Raw genomic sequence first — 23,100 nt, 5'->3', positions numbered from 1 at the left:
GAATACATCCTTAGAATCACTGGAATCCAGTAACTTCCTTCTAATAGACTATTTGATGTTGGGGGAGGTCATTGAAAAGATGTGACCACTAATTGACCCATGAACTGTTCCTAAGCACTTGGAGATTCCTCATTCTCTCCTGTCTTAGAAATGTGCGTTCCGCTTGCCATTCCCACTCCTAGAAGCTGCTCTGGGGCCACAGTCCTGAGACAGTGATGTGGCATTAAACTTTAAAGATTTGGTGGGTGCAGGGATCCATTTGTCTTGCTATCACCCAAGATTAGCCTAGTATGTAAGTTCACTTTGCTTATTAAAACTGCCACCTACCAAGGTAGAGTGGCCTGCCTCTTTCTTTGGTCTTTCCTTGCCCTTCACATATAGGGGCTGTTTTCAGATTTTGCCTGGAAAACTCCTAAGAGGGTTGGGAACCAGCATTTGAAAACATTTTGTATCATTGTTTCATTGGGTATTTTAACTGTTTACTCAAACGAGTAAAATATCATCCTCTTTCAAAGAAGGAAACTGCAAGACCAAACAACTATCCTCTGGGCACATCTCAAGCAAAACAGTGGAGCAGTTGTGTTTACTTCACCTTAACATGCATTTATAGAGAGTTCAGATGAGCCTGAGATTCCACAATCTAGGACTCCATCACTGTAGACTTGGCCCTCAGGGCACCTGAGTGGCTCAGTTGGTTAAGCATCTGCCTTCAGTTCAGGTCATTATCCTACAGTCCCAGGATTGAGTCCTGCATCAGGTTCTCTCCTCAGCAGGGAGTCTGCCTCTCCCTATGACTGTCCCCCATCTCGTGCTTTCTCTCACATGCTCTTTCTCAAATAAATAAATAAATAAATAAATAAATAAATAAATAAATAAAATCTTTTTAGCTCATATAAGCATCATGTTGCTTGTCTTTGGAGTTCCATGTCTGTATGGATTCCCCCTATGCACACTATTAAATTTGATTAATCTGTTATCTGTCTCATGTTGACTTAATTCTTAGTCCAGCTAGAAGGACCCTGAAGAGTAGAGTAAATTCTTCCTCCCCAACACTGACAAACCAACCAACGGTATTTCCTTTAAGAACAGGGTAAAAGGAGATGTGGGGAAAATGTTACAGATGGGGAGGAAATAATCATTTAAAGAGTAAAAATTTGGACTACTTGACCAAAGGCTCAGATAAAATCGAGCACAGTAGACTAAATTGGGGGCACAGAACTCAAATAATCATAGACTATAGAAATGTTCAAGCTGGAAAGACGCTAAGTATGCATTTGCTATAAAACTCTCAAATGAACAAAGTAACCCAGAGTGATCAAGTGCCTTACCTGAAGATACACAGCCCATAAATATTAAAATTGTCTCAATTTTCCAGGCCACCAGTTCTGTTGTTATGAGAACTATCCAGTTCTCTCAACTGCCAATTGTATTGTAATATAAGTGCTAGCAAATCAAATAGCAAATGAATAACTGCACCAATTCAGTTTGACCCAAAATATTACTTGTTTTGTTTGTTTTGTTTTTTCTTTCCTTCATCACCTTATTTTTGCCCCCATTTGTTATTTTATTCATCAGGTTTTCATTTTATGCTTTGATTTCCTTTGTTTCTCTCTCTGGTTGTCTTCCTGGATGTCCTTTCTGATGGAGGAAAGACATTAAGGTTCAAAGCCAACAGCCAAGAAAGAATTCTTGAGACATCTCTGGTGCAAAAAGGTGATTTTATCAAAGCACAGAGACAGGAGCTGTGGACAGAAAGAGCTGCACTGGGGTCATGAGGAGTGGCCCATGATATATTGTCAAGTTTGGGATAGTTTAAGTCTCTAAGGAATTTTAGAAGCAAGATTTCTAGGACCCTGAAGGAGCTAACTATTGCTGGGAAAAGGTCATTACTGTCTAATAAAACCTGAGTCATGAGATCCTTCAGATGTATATCAGTGGGTCCTATGCTTGAGTGATGATTGCCAACACGTATCTTGGGGGGTAGAGATAAAGGAAGTTTCCAAAGGGATTTTTATATGTTAAAGTACACTTACAGGATCCTGAGGGTTGGGCTAAGATTGCCTGTTGCCCTTAGCAAAGTATTAACCTCAAGGCAACTGTGTCCCTAGAGGAATGTCACTCTGTTTCAAGGACTTGTCAATGGGCTGTAGGTAGTAAGGAAATTTAGTAGTTTTTCTTCTGCATTTGTTTCCCACATCACATTCTATTTAGTTCTACAGAAATTTGTGTAATAGTTTTGACTGAAGTAAGTATTTCAGTCAAGAAGACAGATATAGTAAAGCTACCTCAGCCTCTCCAGCTAACCTAGTAGTCTTTAAACTTTAGTAAATGCCCTTAACCTATGTGATCAATTAACTACTCTTCCTTTGTATATTCATAGATCATGCATTCTTTTCTAGAAAGAACAGAGAACTTATGCAATCACAAAACAGGAACCACACCCCCTTGCACAACCACCAAGCACCAAGGTAACATCTGTAGCTAGCACCACTGAGTCTACACATAATCAAAAAATGTTACAGACCACTGCACTCCCTTTACTGATGAACTAACTACCCCCAAACCCCTTTAAAAGTCCCTGGGCCAAGGCAGAAACCTTGGAGTTGGCCTTTGGACAAGAGTCTGTCCCCTCCTCAGGTGGCCAGCCTCCTGAATAAAGCTCATACTACTTTCCGATCAACAGTCATCTCTTGCGTATTAGTCTTCTGAACAACAGGCAGTTGAACTTGGGTTTGGTCACAATAGCAACTTCTTTCAATAATCAGCAGTTCCTTGATTCTGCAATATTTAGTGCAGGCTATGGGTCAGGTAATGTGCAATGTGCTTTATACGTATTTCCCCAGTCAACCGTACAATCCCATTTCTACAGATAAGGTCACTTAAGTTAATCATTATATGGCCTTGGTTAAGAACTGGGTTCAGAATTCAACCCCAGGTCTTGATGCACCCATAAGAACACCACATGGTGATGCAGAGTGCCTTATGATTTTCCATTTAAAAAGTATACTTAGGTAAGTGGTCTCTTTTCTAGGTCTCTGAAGGTTATGAATTTATAAACAGATAAAAGAAACCATGACAGCAGATGAGGCTATCTCCATTTTCTTTGACCATTTCCATCTTATTAGAATTTTAAACATATTAATTGCTAATTAGACAAATCTAGATGGTAATCACAGAGATTTAATTTACCCAATATCATTTATTGGAGGGAGAGATTTGTTACTTGGAAATGATAATTAACTCATCAGAAATGTTTTGGGATAGGAGGAAAAAAAATAAAAGGAAGTACTCAGGAATTATGCTAAAAAAAGAAGCTAAGATTCTCATGGTTACTGAATATATTGATGTAAGACAAAACATCCTCTCAATAGATAACATGTTTGTGGCTTTAAAGTAGGAATTGTAAAGAGATACAATACTGGAAAGATCTTTGGATATTTTAACACCTTAATGTAAGTTTAATGGTCTGTGAATGTTGGTTTTCTAACGCCTAATCAGAATTACAAATTGATTTTCAAAGTTCTTTTTTTTCCCCTATAGTTCTTGTTTTTGCTGTCTACTATGGAAGAAATGCACTACCTCTATAGCAAGTCTTTTAATCTTGTCTCCCTGTCTTTCTAACATACAAACACCACAGTGAGACACAAAATAATAAATTTCATTATCAGTGTTATCTAGCTAAGAAATGGTAGCTTTTTTTCAATGTTTATTGAAAGTTATACAACAGGAGTTTAGATATTAATATTAACAAGAATACCGAGTCTATCAGGAAAGATATATTTTCAGTTTCCACCAACCTTTATAAAATCACCTATGTAGTACTAAACAAACTGCATCCTTTTGCAAAAGATCTAAGTCTGACTGGATGAAGTGTAAAAAGCTCAAATATCGCATGGGCTTAACTTTCTTAATTCCTGGCAGAATATTCTATAGCAACCAGAAATTTTTAATTAAAAAAATAACGAAAATCAAGCTTTAAAATGAAAATTGAAAAATAATATGGAAAATGAATAAGAAATGTGTGGGTAAATCCCTAGGTACAAGAAATTAAAGGGGGGGGGAGATCTTGCATTATTATCCAAAGATGTCTCTGTTCCAAGTGATAATGGTAGTGCAGTCTGTGCCTTTTTGACACTATTGGAGTCCTCTCCAAAACAGTGCAGTTTCCCAGCAATGGTGTTCAAAGAGCTCTTTAAATAGTGGCTTTTTCATTACAAATTTTGCATGTAAACACCATGCATGTTCTGATTTAATGAGGCCATTCAATGCTTTCTTAATACTACTGAAACTTTCTCCCCCAGGACTCATTTGATTGCTCAGAAATATCTTTGATTCATTTGCATTTACTAATTCAGGGAACCATGAGGATATTTTCTAAGCCCCACTAAAGTCCTGACAGTAAGCCCTGGGGATACAGCAATAAACAAGACAAATGTGGTCCTTACCTTCACTGAGCTTGTAATCCACTGGCTAAAACAGATTTTTGAGGAAGTAATTACAAGAACAGTGAATTTAACAAAGAAGTTGAAAGCACAATGCTAATATAAATATTTTATACAATAAAAAATGAACATAGGTCAAAGTTTTTATATAATTTGTTAATTAATGAGGGAACCAGAAATATACTGAAGTTGGTTCAAATGAGAACTTAATTTACAGAGATTCATACTCTATCACACAAAACTTAGTTCATTCTTATGAACAGGAATAATTTACATTGTTCTGGACAGGAAGCATTTACATTACTATTAGTTTTCTTCTATCCCCACGTAGATGTAAAATAGCTTAGTGAATCAAAGACAACTGAAGACACCCCTGTGGAACCAGGTCATCCCTAGAGAGTCACCCAGTGATCTCTTCTGCCTACTTTCAGGTCTTTGACAGTTTGTCCTGGTAGCTTACAAGGGATAAATCTAGAGAGGTTTGGTAATAATTGGGATGAATGGATAGTCACTCTGTCTCTGTAAACCTTACCTAGAAGGTTTAATATAAGCATTGAAGGGAGTCTAGAATATCAAGACTAGGGGTCTTAGAACATGTGTCAGCTTGCTTTGTTTCCAGGAAAAGTGCCAAAAAAATTGATGCTTTCTTGCGGTTTGGTATGTCAGCTATAACTTTATGTCAATGATCTTTATTAATATGTGTACAGCTACTCACTTTTCAAATGGAATCTCTGTGTGATGGTTAATTTTATGTGTCAACTTGACTGCGCCTGTGTCCAGATTATTTGGACAAACATGATTCTGCATATTTTGGTGACAGCATTTCTGGGTAACTACAATTACAATCAATGGACTAAATAAAGCAGTTTTCCCTCTCCAATATGGATGGGCCTCATCCAGTCAACTGAAGGTCTGATAGAGCAAAAGGCTGACCGACCCCTCCCCAAACAAGAAGGGATTTCTTCTTGCCTGACTATCTTAAGCTGGGACGTTGTTTTTTTTTCCTTCCTTCAGAATGGAAATGAAACATCAGCTTCCTCATCAGGCTGCTAACTTTCAGCCTGAACTACACTGTCAGCTCCCCTGGATCTCAGCTTGCTGACTGCAACCCTTGGGTCTTGTCAGTCTCCATAATCATGTGAGCCAATTTCAAATATAAATATAAATGTATATATACACACATATACATATATACATACACACGCACATACATATAAAACAAGAAATGTTTTTTATATTTCATATAATATAAAGTCTCACTTTTTTAATGAGTGAATTTATCTACATTTCCTTGTATAAAAGACATTGTCTGAATGTGTACGCATTTACACATCATCTGTCCATCTGCCCTTTAGCAAATTTAACACTGTGATTTGTATCATCATCATAAGTGGTGGGGAAATACAACTTATCTTGCACAAAATATTGAAAAAGATATATTACTGTATGTGTCTGTTAGAGCACATGTTAACTTGTTTTAAAATCATGTGATTATTGCTTATTTTAAGTACAGCATGGGATTTGCAATCATAAAAACATAGGGTTACTCTCTGGCTTTGTCATTTTCTAGTTCAATGATCATGGAAATGCCATTTAACTGCAGTGGGCCTCAGATTCCTCATCTATAAAATAAAGATCATAAAACAGACTTCACATTGTGAGGACTGCATGAGGTAATGTATGTAAGGGCACTGGAATATAGTAAAGAGTCCAGAAATATAGTCCCCATACTTTCCTTTCAATGTCATAGAAAAAATGGTGTTTCAGTTCCTGTACTGTGGACTTTGGGAGCACTGCATTATAGTCAGCACACGGAGTAAATGTATGAATTGAGTCAAACTGGGGGAAATCAAGATTACCTGAGTGAGATGCTGACATGTCCCCATAGGCACAGGCATGAGTTGGGTCTTGAGAAAATGCATGTAGACATCCTTTCATACTGACACCAAGTGGACCTTTCATGTAGTTTTAGGTATAGGATAAAACTGAAGGACGGAAACGATTAATCAGAGCTCCAAATCCTGCCAGATAGTATATGCTGCACAAAATGGCGGATGTTGCCTTTTCGTAAGCGTTTTGACTATTTTTTGAGCACTAGGCTTCAGGCCATTTAAATCTTAGTAAGAAAAATTTCCTTACCAGTTTTCCTTTTCCTTCCTACCTCCATCCCTCCATCTTTCCCTACTGTCCTCCTTCCCTTCCTTCCATTTTTCTTTTTCTGGGCGGTAGTTTTCTTTTTTCCCGGTTTATTGAAACATTATTAACATAAAATATGTTAAATTTCAGGTATATAACATGATGACTTGATACATGTATATATTCTGAAATTATTACCGCAGTAGAATTATTTAACACCTCCATTCCCTCACATAATTGCCACTTTGTGCGTGTGTGTGTGTGTATGTGTGTGTGTATGGTGAAAACATTTAATTATCTACTCTATTCTCTTAACAAGTATATAATACAGTATTGTTAACACAGTCACTATGCTATATCTTAGATCCCCAGAACAGACACATCTTATAGCTGGGAATTTCTATCCAATCACCAACATCCTCCCACTTCCTGCCTTCCACCAGCTTCTAGCTATTACTACTCTATTTCTGAGTGTGGTTTTTTTATTTTTTATTTATTTTTTAAAGATTTTATTTATTTATTTGACAGAGAGAGAGACAGCGAGAGAGGGAACACAAGCAGGGGGAGTGGGAAAGAGAGAGAAGCAGGCTTCCCGCCAAGCAGGGAGCCCAATGCGGGGCTGGATCCCACGACCCTGGGATCATGACCTGAGCCGAAAGCAGATGCTTAACGACTGAGCCACCCAGGCACCCCTGAGTGTGGCTGTTTGAGATTCCACATATAGGTGAGAACAAACAACATTTGTTTTTCTCTGCCTTATTTCACTTAGCATAATGCCCTTAAGGTTGCCGTTCATGTTGTTGCAAAAAAAGTTTTCATTTTATATTAACTTTAGGCATAATTTACACATGTAATAAAATGTACCTATTTAAGGGTCAATTTGGTGCATTTTGACAAATGGATATATACACCAGTAGACTCAGAACTCCAGTCAAGATAAAGAACATTTCTGTCTCCCCCAAAATCCCCATCTAAGTCCTTGCAGTCAAACCACTGGTATACTTCCTGTGACTACAGAAGAGTTTGTCTCTTCGGGAATTTCACGTAAATGGAATTATACAGCACGTGTGTTTCTGAGGTTTGTCCAAGTTGTGTATATCTCTAAACAGTCTCTTTCTATTGCTCAGTGTATGAATGTAACACAGTTAACCCATTGTCTGATTGGTGGACACTGTTTATTTCTAGTTTGGGGCTATTTATGAACAAAGCTGCTATGAACATTTATGAATAAATCTTTAAGAAGATATACATTTTCACTTCCCTTATGTAATGACCTAGTAGTAGAAATGCTGGGTTAAAAAGTGTATGTTTAATGTTTTAAGAAACTGCCAAACTGTTTTTCAAAGTGCCTGTACCATTTTACATTCTCCCCAGCAGAGGCCCAGTTGCTCCATATCTTCACCAACACTTGATATTATCCATCTCTTTAATCTTAGCCATTTGGATAGGTGTGTACTAGAAAAGCGTTGTTATTTTAATACACAGTTCACTGATGGCCTACGATGCTGATTTTTTCATATGTTTATTGGTCATGTACATTCAAATACACAATTTTTATTTTTTCTTTGAAAATAATTTCAAACATGGAGAAAAGTTGCAAAAAAAAGTAATAAAAAGTAATACTTTCCCCATTTATGTTTTACTCATATTCACTAACTCATGGCATTTGCTCTCTCATTTGCTCCCCCCCCCTAAAACTTTCTCTCCCTAGTATATACACATGCCTGCATAAATACATGCGTATTTTATTTTCTTTAAACCATGTGAGGGTAAGTCAGGTATGCTGTGGCCTTTTAACCCAAAATACTTCAGGGTGCATTTCCTAAGACTAGGGATAACCTCTTATGTAATAACCACAATAGAGTTGTCACCATCAGTAGATGTAGAATTGATACAATACTTAGCCTGACACCTGTTTTCTAAGTTTGTCAACTGGCCTATCAATATTTAACTCTCAATATCACAAACTCATCTCTCCCCCCATTTATTTATGATTTCATTAAATGTTCTCATCAAAGTGTACATATCTTAATCATACTTAAAAAATTATTCCTATGTATTTCGTATTTAATTCTAAACATTTACAGTTTCAAACATTAATTGCTAGTGTATACATATACTGTTAATCACTGTATGCTGACTTTGCATTCTATGACTTTGCAAAATTATTTATTTATTTACTTATTTATTTAATTCCAAGGAGCAGGCAGCACAGGGGCAGGTCCCAGGACAGGACACCTCCCTGACCAACTCTCCTTCTCTTCCAGTCCACCCAGTGCAATAGGAGGATGAATGCCAGGCACTCCTAGCCAAGGACACATGCCCAGAGACTCCCACTGAGCCTATGGAGAGAGAAGGAGAACACAGGGACATATGGCCATAGGACCCCTGTCCCCACCTGCGCAAGGGTCCTCTTGGCCCCTGGGGGATGAAGATAACATTTCCTGGAGGAGGATGAAGCTCCTTCTTGGGCTCCAAGCTCCCTCCCCCTGTGTCAGCTCATCACTTGGGGGCCCCCAACTCTCACCTTTTTATTTTTAGTAGCTTGCTTATAGGTTTCTTAGGGTTTTCTATGTATAGTATCAAGTTGTCTGAGAATAAAGATGGTTTTGTTTCTTTTCTTCCCATCTATATGCCTTTTATTTCCTTGTGTTTCTGCACTGGCTAGGCTTTCTAGTACAATGTTGAATGGAAGCGGTAACAGGGGGATATCCCTACCTTGTTCTTGATCTTAGGTCAAAAGCAATTAGTTTTATGCTATTAAGTGTCATATTGGGCCTAAGTTTGTTGCTGCTGTTGTTGTTTTTAATAGATATTCTTTATCAAGCAGAGAACATTCCTTCTTTTCCTTGTTTGCTTATTTATCATGAATGCATGCTGAAATTTCCTAAATGCTTTTTTTCTGCCTCTACTGAGATAATCATATGGTTCTTTCCTTAATTTTGTTAATATGGTTAAGTACCATAATCGATGTCTAAATGTTGCATCAAACTTGCATTTTTGAATAAAGCCAACCTTACATAATGCTGAATTTCAGCTTGCTAATATTACGTTACCCTTTTGCATCTGTGTTCATGACAGATATTGGTCTATATATTTTTTACTTTTGTAACATCTTCGCTTCTGATATCCTGGTTATGGTGGCCTTATAAATAAGTTACGAAGCATACCCTCTTCATCTATTTTCTGATGAAAAGAATGGTAATATTCTTTTTCGAATGTTTGGCAGAACTCACTAGTGAAGCCATCTGAGCCTGGCACTTTCTCTATGAAAAGTCTTTTATTTATGAATTAAATATCTGTAGCAGGTATAACACAATTCAGATTTTATATTCTTGAATCGGTTTGGGAAAAATCATGTCTTTCAAGGAATTAGTTATTTCATTTGGGTTGTCAAATACATTGGCATAAAGTTGTTAATAATATTCCTGAATTATTCCTTTTATGTCTCTTAAGTGTCAGGTAAAATCTCTTATTCCACCCCTAGTACTGACAGTCTGTGTCCTCTCATTTTCTTGATCAGTCTATAAAGGTTTATCAATTTTATGGATTTATTCATAGAACAAACTTCTGTTTTTATTGATTATTTTTACTGCCCGCTCACTTTCTTTATAACTATCTTATCTTCTGTATTTGCTTTCATTTACTTATTCTCATTTTAATTTCCTCTTCCTTTTCTAGCTTAACAGGAAAGATTATATCATTGATTTAACCACCTCTTCTGTTTATATTTTAGCATTTAAATCTCCAAATTCCCTGTAAGTGCTGCTTAGCTGCATCCCACACGCTGTGACGTGCTGCATTTTCATTTCCACCCAGTTGCAAAATATTTTCTAATTCCCCTTCTGATTTCTTCTTTGACCCATGGGTCATTTAGAATTCTGTTGTTTAATCTCCCAAATATATAAAGATTCTCCAAATATCTTCCTGGTATTGATTTTTATTTTAATTATGTTGTGGTAAAAAATACGTTCTGTATTATTTCAATCCTTTTAATTTTGTTGGGACTTATCTTGGGACCAAAAATGTACTCTACCTTGATAAAATTGTGTGAGCGTCTAAAAAGGGCGTGCATTTTTCTGTTATTTTGTGGCATTTCTACAGATGACACTTACTTCAAGTTAGTGAATAATATTCATAGGCCTTCCCTGTCCTCTAGGTGTCAATTATTTCCTATTAGTTAATAGGATTTACATCTTCTATGTCATCATTCCTGGCCTACTTTTATAACAATTTCCAATAAAGGTATATGAAATATTCACTATAAATGTAGGGCTGCCTATTTCTCCTTTCTCTTCTAACAGTATTATTCTAACAGGCATTTTAAAGCTCTATTATTACGTGCATACACATTTCAATTATACGTCCTTGTGTTAAACTGATCCTATTATCATTATGAAATGTAACTTTTATTCCAGATAATATTCCTTTTCCTGGTGTCTACTTTTTGTATTAACAGACCACTCCAACTTTCTCCTGATTAGTATTTTGTATGCTTTCCTTTTTAAAAATCTTTGCTTTGAAGCTATCTGTATCTTTTTATTTAAAATTAGTTCTTCTAGAAAGCATGTAGTTGAATCTTGCTCCATATCCTAATAGCTTACCGTTTCTGTTTTTTTTAATTGGAGTGTTTCAACAACAGTTGTGTTTAATTTCTTGTTTTTTTTTTTTAAATTTATGCCATCAATTCTTTGTTCTTTTTATTTCTTTATTTCCCTTCTTTTGGACTGAATATGTAATATATACAAATACATACAAAATACTTAAGGTGTAGGTAAATTCCTGAACTTCATAAGCATAGTATAATATTTAATTGCTGTTTTCATGATCATGAATGATAAAGAAACAAGCCCACCTAGTGAGATTCATGATTTCACACACATACTTTGTGGTGAAACTGAAGGTCATCGATTGCTTGGTCTGGCTCTTTGCAATATGCTGTTTCTACGACAATGCACAAATTGTGCCATGCATTATGTATATGAAAATCTGCTTGGAGTATATTTACCTGAGAGTGATAGCTTTCATTCAGTTAACTGACCTTTGGACTTATTTCTGCATTAATTTCACATTTGAAATATTACATTCTAGTAAAACAGTAATTAAAAATTCAATTTTTGCCATCAGATAATTTGGTGTCAAGTCTTAGCTTGACTAAGTTACCCAATAACATGCAGGTGGAAATTTTGAGCTTTAATTTTTTTTTTATTTGCTAGGTAGAAATAATAATGCCTAACTTGTAGGGCGCCTGGGTGGCTCAGTCAGTTAAGCATCTGACTCTTGATTTCGGCTCAGGTCACCATCTCAGGGTTGTGAGATCGGGCTTTGCAGTCAGCACAGAGTCTGCTTGAGACTCTCTTTCTTCCTATGCCTCTGCCCCTCCCTCTGCTTGTGCGCATGCTCTTTCTCTCAAATAACTATTTATTATTGTTATGGATGATTAAAGGTACTAGAACCTACAAGCTGTACCTGTGAACCAAAGAATAATCTTCAAAGGACAATGTGTAGAAGGGCAAAAGATACCATCATTCTCATGCCCTCTCTCCAACTATTTTCTCTAAACCTAAGCTGATTAATCTCTCCTCTGATGACACTTTTTTCTCTCTTTCTTGATATTTTCATAGACATCCCAGTCCAGCCACACTGATCTAGAATCAGCCTGCCTTTTTCAAGTAACTTCACTGTTATATGCTCAGAGGAAAACTGATACATCATGTTCTAATTAAAAAAGGGGGGGGGAGGGAGGGAGAAGCAAAATATTTGAAGTGAGGCTAATCTGGATGTAGGTTCAAAATTATATATAATTTTTATAAAATTATAAAATTATATATACTATATATTATATATAGTATGTGTATATTTATCATATCTATTATCTTTGGGTAGATACTTTAATTTCATATCTCAAGATTTAATATTTAAATTAAGCTACTCACTTAAAGTACAATTACAGGATACCCCTTGTCATTTCTATCTTACCCTATCTATGACTAGTAGGCAGTCTTGTACCTCTGGGGCAGTAGTAAAAAGCAAGAAGAACAATAAAATGATCAGGCTAACACAAATATGAATTTATAAAAGTAACTTGGAGGATCAAATCTGGTGACTTCCAGTGCAAGGATTAAACTGGCAAAATGGAGGGTAGACAACAATATAGACCCTGGAAATTTTTCATTTATCTGCTCTGGTTTCAATATCCACCAGTATAGAAGCTAAGATGCTTTTGGGTTCACAGACTCAATGCCCCCCCGCCACTCCTACTCCACAACTCTAGCCCTTCTTTTCCATGGTAGGCTGGATATTCTCTGTTTACCTTTCCAGTCCACTTCACCTTTTGGGCATTTATCTTTATAGCCTTTATGGACTGTATCAAGGCACTCTTGGCTTCTGACTTACTTTGCATGTAACCAATGAAATCCACTGGCAAGAAATGGGATGGTGGAAGGCAGGAAATGGGATGGTGGAAAGCAGAAGAGAGAGAAGTTGAGGTGTTATTCCTGTTTCTTCCCTTGCCCAGGTATGGTTTTGCCCTGGCTGCTCTCCTCTATCCAAGTAACAAACCCCACTGGCAAGCCTTCAACAAATAAAAGTCTCACCAGATTTCAGTGATGGCTTACATCTTCCTCTACTCTCCCTCCCCAACTTTCCACTCCAGGCTCAGATTTGGTGGTATTTTCTTACATACATTTTATATATGTAAAAATACGTATTTTATACATATACTTGTATATTTCTCATACCTATATTTCTTTTCTTTTTAAAGATTTTATTTATTTATTAGAGAGAGAGAGATTAAGCACAAGCAGGGGGAGTGGCAGAGGAAGAGGGAGAAGCAGACTCCCCTTTGAGCAGGGAGCTAGATGTAGGATTCAATCCCTGGACCCTGGGATCATAACCTGAGCTGATCTCATTCCTGTATTTATATAGAGAGATATATTTTATATATATTCCTATATTTATATATGTACTTATATATATCATATACATGATATATACTTCATATACATCATATACTTATATATATCATATATATATCATGTATATGATATATATAAATATTAAAAATATATATAGAAATATATATATATATAAAAGCATCAAATCTCTAAAATCATCCCTCTTGAGCATGCCTTTTTTTCTTTTGCAACTTTGATATAGACCCTTAGACCCTCAATTCAAATCCTGTTTCTAAACTCACAAAGTCTACCTAGTTCATCTTCCTGTCTTGCTACCCTAAGAGCATCCAAAATATACATATTCTTCCTCTTATCATGCCTGGATCTCCAAGTATCTTGCTGACCATCACTTCTTGCCAACTGAAATATACTCATCTGCTTTACTGATTTAAAATTGTTCCTGTTTCCACCAGGAAGATATGACAGACATACCTTAACATTAACACACATTAGCATTTCCAAGCACACAATAGCATATACAAACCTCCTAACAAAATATATTTCCTAAATCTGTTAATTTTTTGTAATCCTATTTTAAAATAATACATTTTAAACTTTTGATCAAAATTTAAGTTCTTTTTTTTTTTTTTTTACACTCTCTATATCTGCAAATGATCATTTTTTCTCTGCATGCCCATACAAGTATGTAGGTAAGTCTTTGGTTTTACGGTTTCAGTATTCAAGTATTTCATAGTATGATCAAATAGCACAAGTGTAACGGCTACATTATTTCATACAACAGCGTGTTTCTTGGGTAACAGGTGGTTCACTGGATTCAGAAGTAAGTACAAGGCAATTATAACCCCTAATTACACTTGAGAATGATGTAAGCAATACCAATAATTTATTCTAAGGAGAAAAAAATAGTATTCATTGGTTGTTACAAGTTCAGAAGCAAAACTGTGGCATTTTATACGTGGTGATATATTTTCAGCTTACACAACCGAATTCTGTACTGACAGTCAGTACCCAAGCTGTCATCCATTCACCACTGACCTATAACATGTGGGAAACTGGGAGTCAAGGAGAAAACTCAAGTTTAAACAGAGTGGGCCACGCTTGATGGCCACACAGATACTCTCTCCCTTTGGTACTATTCAATACCGTTTGTGAGGCAAAACAACCAGAAAAGTTATTTCTTGTTCTAGAATATCTAGAGATTAAATTCTCAGGTTGTTTGTGATAAAAATGCCCTATGCATGCCTTTCGTCAGTTATTATCAAACAATATAAAGTTGTCTTCATAGGTTTCATTGGCTGACTCGAATCAATTATTTAAAATACTTCAAACACTTTTAATTTGTAAGACAATGATACTTACAATTGACTTATACCTTTAACAATGAAAATCGTTTTTCTCTTAAAAAAAGTACTATAGCACGGAATAAGTATCATATATTGCATTGTATTCCATCATCTTATATAGGCCCTTTTAAGCATTTTTATAAGATCTATAATAATCTGCCTGGTTTTTGCTCACCATCACAACTTTGACCTTAGCACAATGACTGGCACAAAGAAGCCACTCACCATTAAGCATTTGGTCAGTGAATAAAACAATCAATTTTTTAAAAATTGATTTATTGATTATTGATTATTAATTATTAAAAAATTTAAAAAAAACCTTTACAAGGTTCTTCTAACCTCCCATGTTCCCTCCTGAACCTCTCCCTAATTTTCTCCCATACTATTAATGGATTAAGGAGAAGTGGGGTGGAGTTGGAGTAGAGAAAGGAAAAAAACAAAAATAAAACTATCCTATCCTTTTCAACGCTTGTTATTTAGAAAATACTATTATTTTTATATTTCAATATGGAGGCTATTCCATGGGTTAGGCCTGGCATCAGTAAGTCTCCAAATGGAATAAATTTGGATAAATCAATGTACCTGACAAGACAAATATCAATCAATGATGACTCGAAGCAAAGGAAACAGAATCATTCAAACCCCAGACTAACCAATAAAAAGGGTAAACAATGCCTTTATATAAAGAGAATAAAGCACAAAGAAGACACACAGACACATCCATCATTCATGCACATTAATTCAAGGTTATTTGATAAGTTCGAATATATATTTCTTTGATGAGACATTTAGGTAAAAATGAATTTACTTTTTACTTGAACTCATACAAAATCCCTTATTAATTCAGAAATAAAAATAGAGACTCTATGGAAACATATTTTTTCAGTCACAGACAAATGGAGGTATGGTGGTGTAATGCAGAGAACTTTGGCTCCTGGGCTCAGACAATCTGTGGTCAAATCCTGACTTTATGACTTACTCGCCATATGACAGAGCTCACCCTACTTTGAAGGATTATTCTGAAAACTGAGGTTAATATATAGTAACACCAAACTTACTTCTTTCCATATGGGTGGTTGTCTTTGGGAAATTTTTCTTCTAGAAAATTTAATTCTGTTTTGAGTTTCTGTGTGTGTTTGCATGTGTCTGTGTGACCATACCATAGTTTATTGTTTATTTTCTCAAAGTTTTCCTAAAATATAGGGATTGTAACTGTATTACCTTCCCTAGATGAAATCACATTGAAGCCTTAAGTGCTTGTCAGTCTCTGAGGGAAAGTTGTGTTTCCTTATGGCCTGAATATCTGGGAATGGACTTCCCTTGGTATTCTTTCTGGTTAAGATGGGAAGCAAAAGAGGTTGAAGAAAAAGAAAGCTTCTAACATCCACTGGATGCCTTGATGATGAGTGTGGGTTTCAAGCGTGCATATGGAGTGCCTACTGACAAATGTGGCCTTTCCAACATTTATTTTGAAACTAAACACTGCAGTACATAAAAATCCTGAAAAATTTATTTTTTTTGAAAACATAAGCCTTTAAAATAAATATGTCTCTTGCTTCAGCGAAGACTCACTGGCCTAAATGTTATAATTGCTTTTAAGCGCCAAGGAAGTTGGAGAAATAAAAGATAAAATTACAGTGACTGCTTCCCTCATGAAAAGTCATTCTTTGAGTAATTCAGTAAACAGAGGCGCTTATATAATCCTGTTCATCTGTGAAAAATACTTTATGACAAAGATGTCTCTGTGATAAGAATTATTAAGATCAACCATCTGGTTTGAGGAGTTTTCCTCTAAAAGCAAAAGGAAAAAAGTGTTCTTGAATTGTTTAAAAAAGACAGCATTCATTAAAGATAGAAAAGTAAGTAATATTATTTTGATTAATTTAGGCAGGAACGTGTATGTTTAGGAAAGAAGAGAGTCACCCAGCTGAGATGAAAACTAAATAAATATCTGTATCTCTATCTCTATGTCTATCTAAGTCTCTACGTCTCTATCTCTATCTATACAGCGTATGTGGTTTATATTATTATTGTTGTAACTCTTATTTTAGACTTTCAAATGGGATATTTAGGGCCTCAAAAACTTTTGTGTTCAGTGTTAATCTTTTATTCTTCTCCTCCCAAACCCCACACAAAAGGTAAGCTTACATAGCCTTCTGCCTGTTCTGTCATTTTGGTCATATCTTTCCTGAAGTCAACTAGTAATTTCACTAAAGAATCACTGAACAGCCTCCATTATCATGAAATTCTTCTGTGTCCTTAATTGTAACCCTTCATAACACAGCTACATTATTCCAATCCTATTAGTAAAGGCATCTTTCAGAGTGACAGAATGCCACCTACATGCTACACCTGAAAATATTTCTGAAGTACGTGTTTTGATATGATCAGGTCAGAGGAAGGTAATTGAACCCCACCCGCAATACCCATATTTTTTCCAATCCACCAAACAGACCTGGATGTAAATCTCTCTTTGTCATTTACTAGCCATGTGGCCTTGGACTGTTTCAGAGGACTGTTAGAAAAATGAATTCCTCTATTATTTTCCATGACAATCTTGCTATATGTTCATGAAATATTTAGCATAGGGTATAGAAAGCAGCAGGCACTCAATCAATGGTAGCCAAACAATAGAAACAGGTTCCTGGAAGAGCCTTTTAAAGGAAATTTGTAGTCACGTTTCTGGGTTCTCAATCATGAAGACTTTTTGAAGTCAGCTTCTTGTGAGCAAGACATGATTATCTGGAGGCGCACATCCACATTCGTGCAAACATACATACACGCTCTAATTTCAATGTAACATACCTATAACTTCATTAACAGTAGTTTTCAAATTATATGTAAGATTTTAACACTCATGATGCTATTAAGAAAAAGCAAATTCTTCAATACCTATTTTCACAAAGCTTAACTATGTTTTGGAGATACATGACTTGGCTATTCTGGAGATGTAATTTTACTTTTAACTTTGCATTCCCAATGATCGGCCAGCAACTTTTAACAGTTCTCAATGTCACTAAGAGAACATATGATTTCCTGGACAGATGTGTTCTGTGATTAGGGTTTTTCTTTTCTAGTGCGCTATAGAATTTCCCTTTAAAGAAGTCTGAGCTGCTGAATGTTCAATTGAATCAGAAGAATGTTGGCATTGTGCCCAACAAACAAATATTCCAGGTACATTAGACAAGTAAATATTCATTAGAAATGTCTGGGATGTGAGTGCCTGAGGTAGTGTAATGTGAACTGGAACAGCACTGGGATAAATTACCTTGGTCCGATAGGAGCCAGTCAGGAAATAGAGATTATAGCACTTATTTTAACAAAGAGGATTTCGTTTACTCTCAACTATTGTTAAGAAACAGAAAAGAAAGAAGAGAACACCAAAGTAACACTTTAAGAAGCAGCTACCATCCCTAGAGATGGGGGAACCAGGGGAAGAGGATGGAATTTTTACAGCTTAGAAGCTTAAGATTTAAGCCTATGGAGCAGAGACTCAGCCTCTTAGAGAGGACACCAGCCAGATGGTGCCGTGTGTCTCTGAGCTTGGAGGAAGGCCCGTGTGCTTGGATCCAGGTAGATACCAATGGGTTGGTTCGGCGGCTTCAGAAGAGGGAGTGATGAGGTTGATACTGTTGAGTGTTAAAAAATCTGGGACTGGAATTTGCTGGGTCAACACTGATGAGAACAGCAAGCAAAAAAAGGAAGAACCATAATCCTCCTTCCTCCTCTCCATCAGCTGTCTGACTTTCCTCTAGAGACGGTGGCAGGCAGAACCTAACAGGTAGCCACCTGCCAAAGGTGCCACGTTATTTGAACCTGAGTAAGTATGGCTTAATGATAGAATTTGCATTATCAAAGCAATTTTCTTTTGAGCATAATTTCTGTGTTTCTGTACTGAACATTCAGAGATGAAATAGTAAATAAAAACAGAGAAAGAAGAAATTAGGTGAAGTAAAATAGAAAAACTTTAAGGAGATGAGGGTGGCATTAAAGAATGCTTAGAGAATGGAGCGCATAAGTTAAACGGAGAATTTATATAGTGCAGCCCAAGTGGTGAATATTTTCTAATGGGTCTGCCCAGAATAGCATCCTGCTTTTCTCAAATGGATCTCCTTGTTCTTCATCAGATGTGATATAGTTTAGGGATCCACTCGGTACTGCCATTTCCATGCATATTATAAATTACTCTCAATAGAATGATAACCTAGCTCAACCAGTAGACTAATTTCCTCCCATAGGTCTGACTGATTGACAGGTAAGTACTCTTTTGTCTTCATCATCATCATCATTATAGTTAAATTTAGGATCACAAAAGCTAATGAGTTCCAGTTTCTCTCTGTTGGTGAAGAAGATGTGAACCTCGTGTCCATGCATACAGAAGAAGCTAATCAGAATGAGTCTACTCCCAGGGAAAGACAGTCAGCAGAAGAGGGAGCAACTTGGTGAATTAAGTCCTTTCCTATAGGACCCCTGACACCATCTTTCCTTCTAGTCCCTATGTTTGGGTGACCTTAAAAAGCAAATCCCACCTTCTTCAGAGTCTACTCTGACTTTGATCTTTCTCTTGCAAGCTGGAGTCTCCTCCCTGGTATAGGATATCTTCCCTGATTTAAAACCTGACAACTTCTATTACAAGGTCTATTAAACACACCCTCCCCTTTCAACACTCTTTTCACTGACTCACACCCTGACATCCTCTTTTGCGGGGAGACTAAACTATTTGAAGAATAACCTTGATTTTGCTCCAATTTACAGTAAAACAATCCTCCACAAATTCCAATATTCTAATGAAATTTTGTTGTGAGTTACTTAAGATAAAACCCATGGTATATTAATATCACACTTGAGAACCGCATCCAAACTATTAGTGCATTTCTCTTTTTTTTTCTCACCACTTGGAACACTCTGCTCTTTTCTTCCTCTACCACCTGCACTCTGAAATTCTGAACTGATTTTTGGAAGCACCCAGAAGATGCAGACATGCAAGTGCCACTTGAACTGCCTTCATACAATCTTCGTGGAATTCTTCTCAAGGCTGGAATTTATCAGTCTTCATACTTCTCATGATTATTTCATTATATAAGGTGGGAAGTACTTCAAGGTTCAGCTAGACACTTCATACAAGAGACTTCTCCTTCCCATAACACTGCAGACTTTTAGCTGTGGATATGAGTTGAGTCACTGTTAGCTCAATTTAATGAAAATAGTGGTGGTCAGGTAATATATTTATACAGAATAGAATTTGCCTCATAAATTACCTATTTTTTATGTGCCCTAAATATTTTCTAAGCGTATATGGACTAGTTTTTCTTTTTGGATTCTGTCGTTACTGTTATCCATGAAGTGAGATTGGATCAAGGTTATTTTTTATAATTTGAAATCTACTACTCTAGTCCTCTCTCTTTCTCTCCTCGGTCACCACACTTTCCTGTCTCAGCTGTCCCCAAATTCCCCCAGCTGTCTCTAAACTGTAGATTACCTCGGTTTTCAGGTTGTTTGAAAGGCATCTGAAAGCATTTAAGTAGCGGGCAAGGGCTGATTTTGCTCCTGGACATATTAAACAGCTTCACCGTCAAAGTTGTTATTTTATTATTAACTGATTAAACAACAGCATCCTGAAAGTCATGGTGTTTTTAATTACCTATAATTCCTTACAATGTATTCAATAATTTTTTTCTCCAGCAATTTAGTAGGACCTTGGCTTTCACTGGTTGAACAGTGTAGTATTGACTATTCATGTCCATCCCTGAAGACACATGACATGTGGTCATTTGTCATTTTCCTGGTACTTAAATTCGAGATGTGCACATTGTGAGGCTGTAGTTCCAAAAGTGTTCCTTAGCTGGTGAACGACTTTTGTTTAGTAGTGAGACTACACAACCCCACCTGACTTTGCTATAGTGGCATTTAATGTACAAGTTCAATCGTGCTGTAAAAAGATATTTATTATTCAGGAAATACTCATCTTAAAGCAAGGATTTTCACGTCTCTGAAAATAATAATTATTGGAATTTAAAAGATAAGCTTCCTGTATATTGACAGAAAACAAACTTTCAACAGATGAACATAGGGGAAGGGAAGGAAAAAAAATAAGGCAAAAACAGAGTTAAGAGACTCAACGTTAGGAAACAAAGGGTAGCTGCAGGGGACGTGGGTGGGGGGATGGGGTAACTGGGCGATTAAGGAATGCACTTGATGTAATGAGCACTGGGTGTTATATGCAACTAATGAATCAATAAATTCTACTTCTGAAACAAAAAAAAAAAAAGAAAAAAGAAAAGAAACAAAAAAGAAAGCAAATTTTCAAGTCAAGAAGAGCCAGATTTGTATTTTAGCTCTTGTACTCTCTTTTGTCATAGCTGGAAAAGTACTTACTGTCTCTTAATTTATGTCCCAACCTGTAAACTACTTCTGAAGATGTCAGAGAGGATTAAATAAGACAACAGATGCATATTAATACTAGCTCACGGTGGGTCCTTAATAACTAATGAGCATCATTGTTAAATTTTATCTTCGTACTTTGGACAAGACCTATAGTTTTTCTTTTCTTTTTTCATTTTAGATCCTCTGGTGTTTGATTTTCAATATTTTGCATGGCTATTAGTTGATCTTCTCCAATAGAATAGTATCAAACATTATGAAAGAGGTTAACCTGGCAGTTTTCCCTTTCCTGAAATGACTACACGGTCTCTTAAGAGCCTTTAATTGGATTTCAGTTGGTTAATATCTTTTTTGAATTCTAACACTTCTTGCAAGATACTGGTATAGAGTAAAAATCAATTCCAAAACTAAAAATGAATCAATCATTTTTTAGTATTTACATCTCATTTTTCAAATATACTTATTTTCATAAAAGCATTTTACTGTTAAAAATCTTTTTTAAACAGATGCTTTATTCTTAATCTGTGTTTTTCACCAAATTTGTAAGGACCAAAGTGTTTGCTCTTTAAAAGCAAAGCAGGCCCTCTAGTTGTCTAAAGAGATTTTGCTGCGTTAAGATTATTTTTCATTCCACTTTTTCATTCTAAAATAAATTCTATTCTATGACATTGAAACTTTTTAAAACAGCTTTATTGAGACATAACTGATATGCAAAGAACTGCACATATTTGCACAAATTGATGAGTTTGTATATATGCAAACCCCCATGATACCATTACCACAATTAGGGTAATAGATATGTCCAACACCTCCACAAGTTTCCCTGTGTCCCTTTTTTTTAAGCTTTATTTAGTATAATTGATGTACAAAAACTGCTCAGTTTGATTTGAATATGAATATATCTCATTCACTCATTAAATTATCACCACAATCAACATAATAAACATATCCATCACCAAGAAAAGTTTCACTGTGTCCCCTTTTGTGTGCTTGTGGCAAGAACACTTGAGCTCTTAATACATTTCTAAGTGCACAATACAGTATCTTTAATTATAGTCATATTGTAAAGCAGATCTTATGCATTTTGCATGCAGTTGTGTTGCATAACTGAATTTTTTTAGAATTGAACAACTCTCTAACTTCCCCTCCTCGCAGCCCATAGTAGCTACGGTTCTATTCGCAGCTTCTATGAGTTTGACAATATAAATGGAAACCTGAAGTATTTGTCCTTCTGTGGTTGGCTTATTTCACTTAGCATGACGTCATCCAGGTTCAACCAAGTTGTTGCAAATGACAGAATTTCCTTATTTTTCAAAAAGCTGAATAAAATTCCATTGTATGTATATGTCACATTTTCTTTATTTATCCATTCCTCCATTAACATTATCTTCTTTTCATCTCTTGGCTATTGTGAATATTGTTAAAGTGAACATGAGAGTGCAAATACCTCTGTGAGATCCTGATTTCAGTTCTTTTGGGTATACACCCAGAAGCAAGATGAATCATATGCAAACTCTATTTTTAATTTTTTTGAGGAACCCCCACATTGTTTTCCTTAATGGCTTTACGAATTTACATTCTCAGCAATACTGTACAAGCATTCCAATTTCTCCACTTACTCACCAACAATTTTTATTTTTTGTTTTCCTGGTAATAGTCACCCTAACAAGTGTGAAGCAGTTACCTCATTGTGGTTTCAATTTGCATTTCCTTGATGATTACCGATGTTTATCTTTTCACATACCTGTTGGCTATTGCATGACTTTGGAGAAATGTCTCTTCAAGTCCTTTGTCCATTTTTAATCCAGTTAGTTTTTGCTATTGACTTGTAGGAATTCTTTTTATATTATGGGTATTAATCCCTTATCAGGTATATGGTAT

This window comes from Ursus maritimus, unplaced genomic scaffold (genome assembly GCF_017311325.1).
Source record: "Ursus maritimus isolate PB19 unplaced genomic scaffold, ASM1731132v1 scaffold_19, whole genome shotgun sequence".
Lineage (NCBI taxonomy): Eukaryota > Metazoa > Chordata > Mammalia > Carnivora > Ursidae > Ursus > Ursus maritimus.
The sequence above is the reverse complement of the archived record's forward strand: the minus strand, read 5'-3'. Positions refer to the sequence as shown.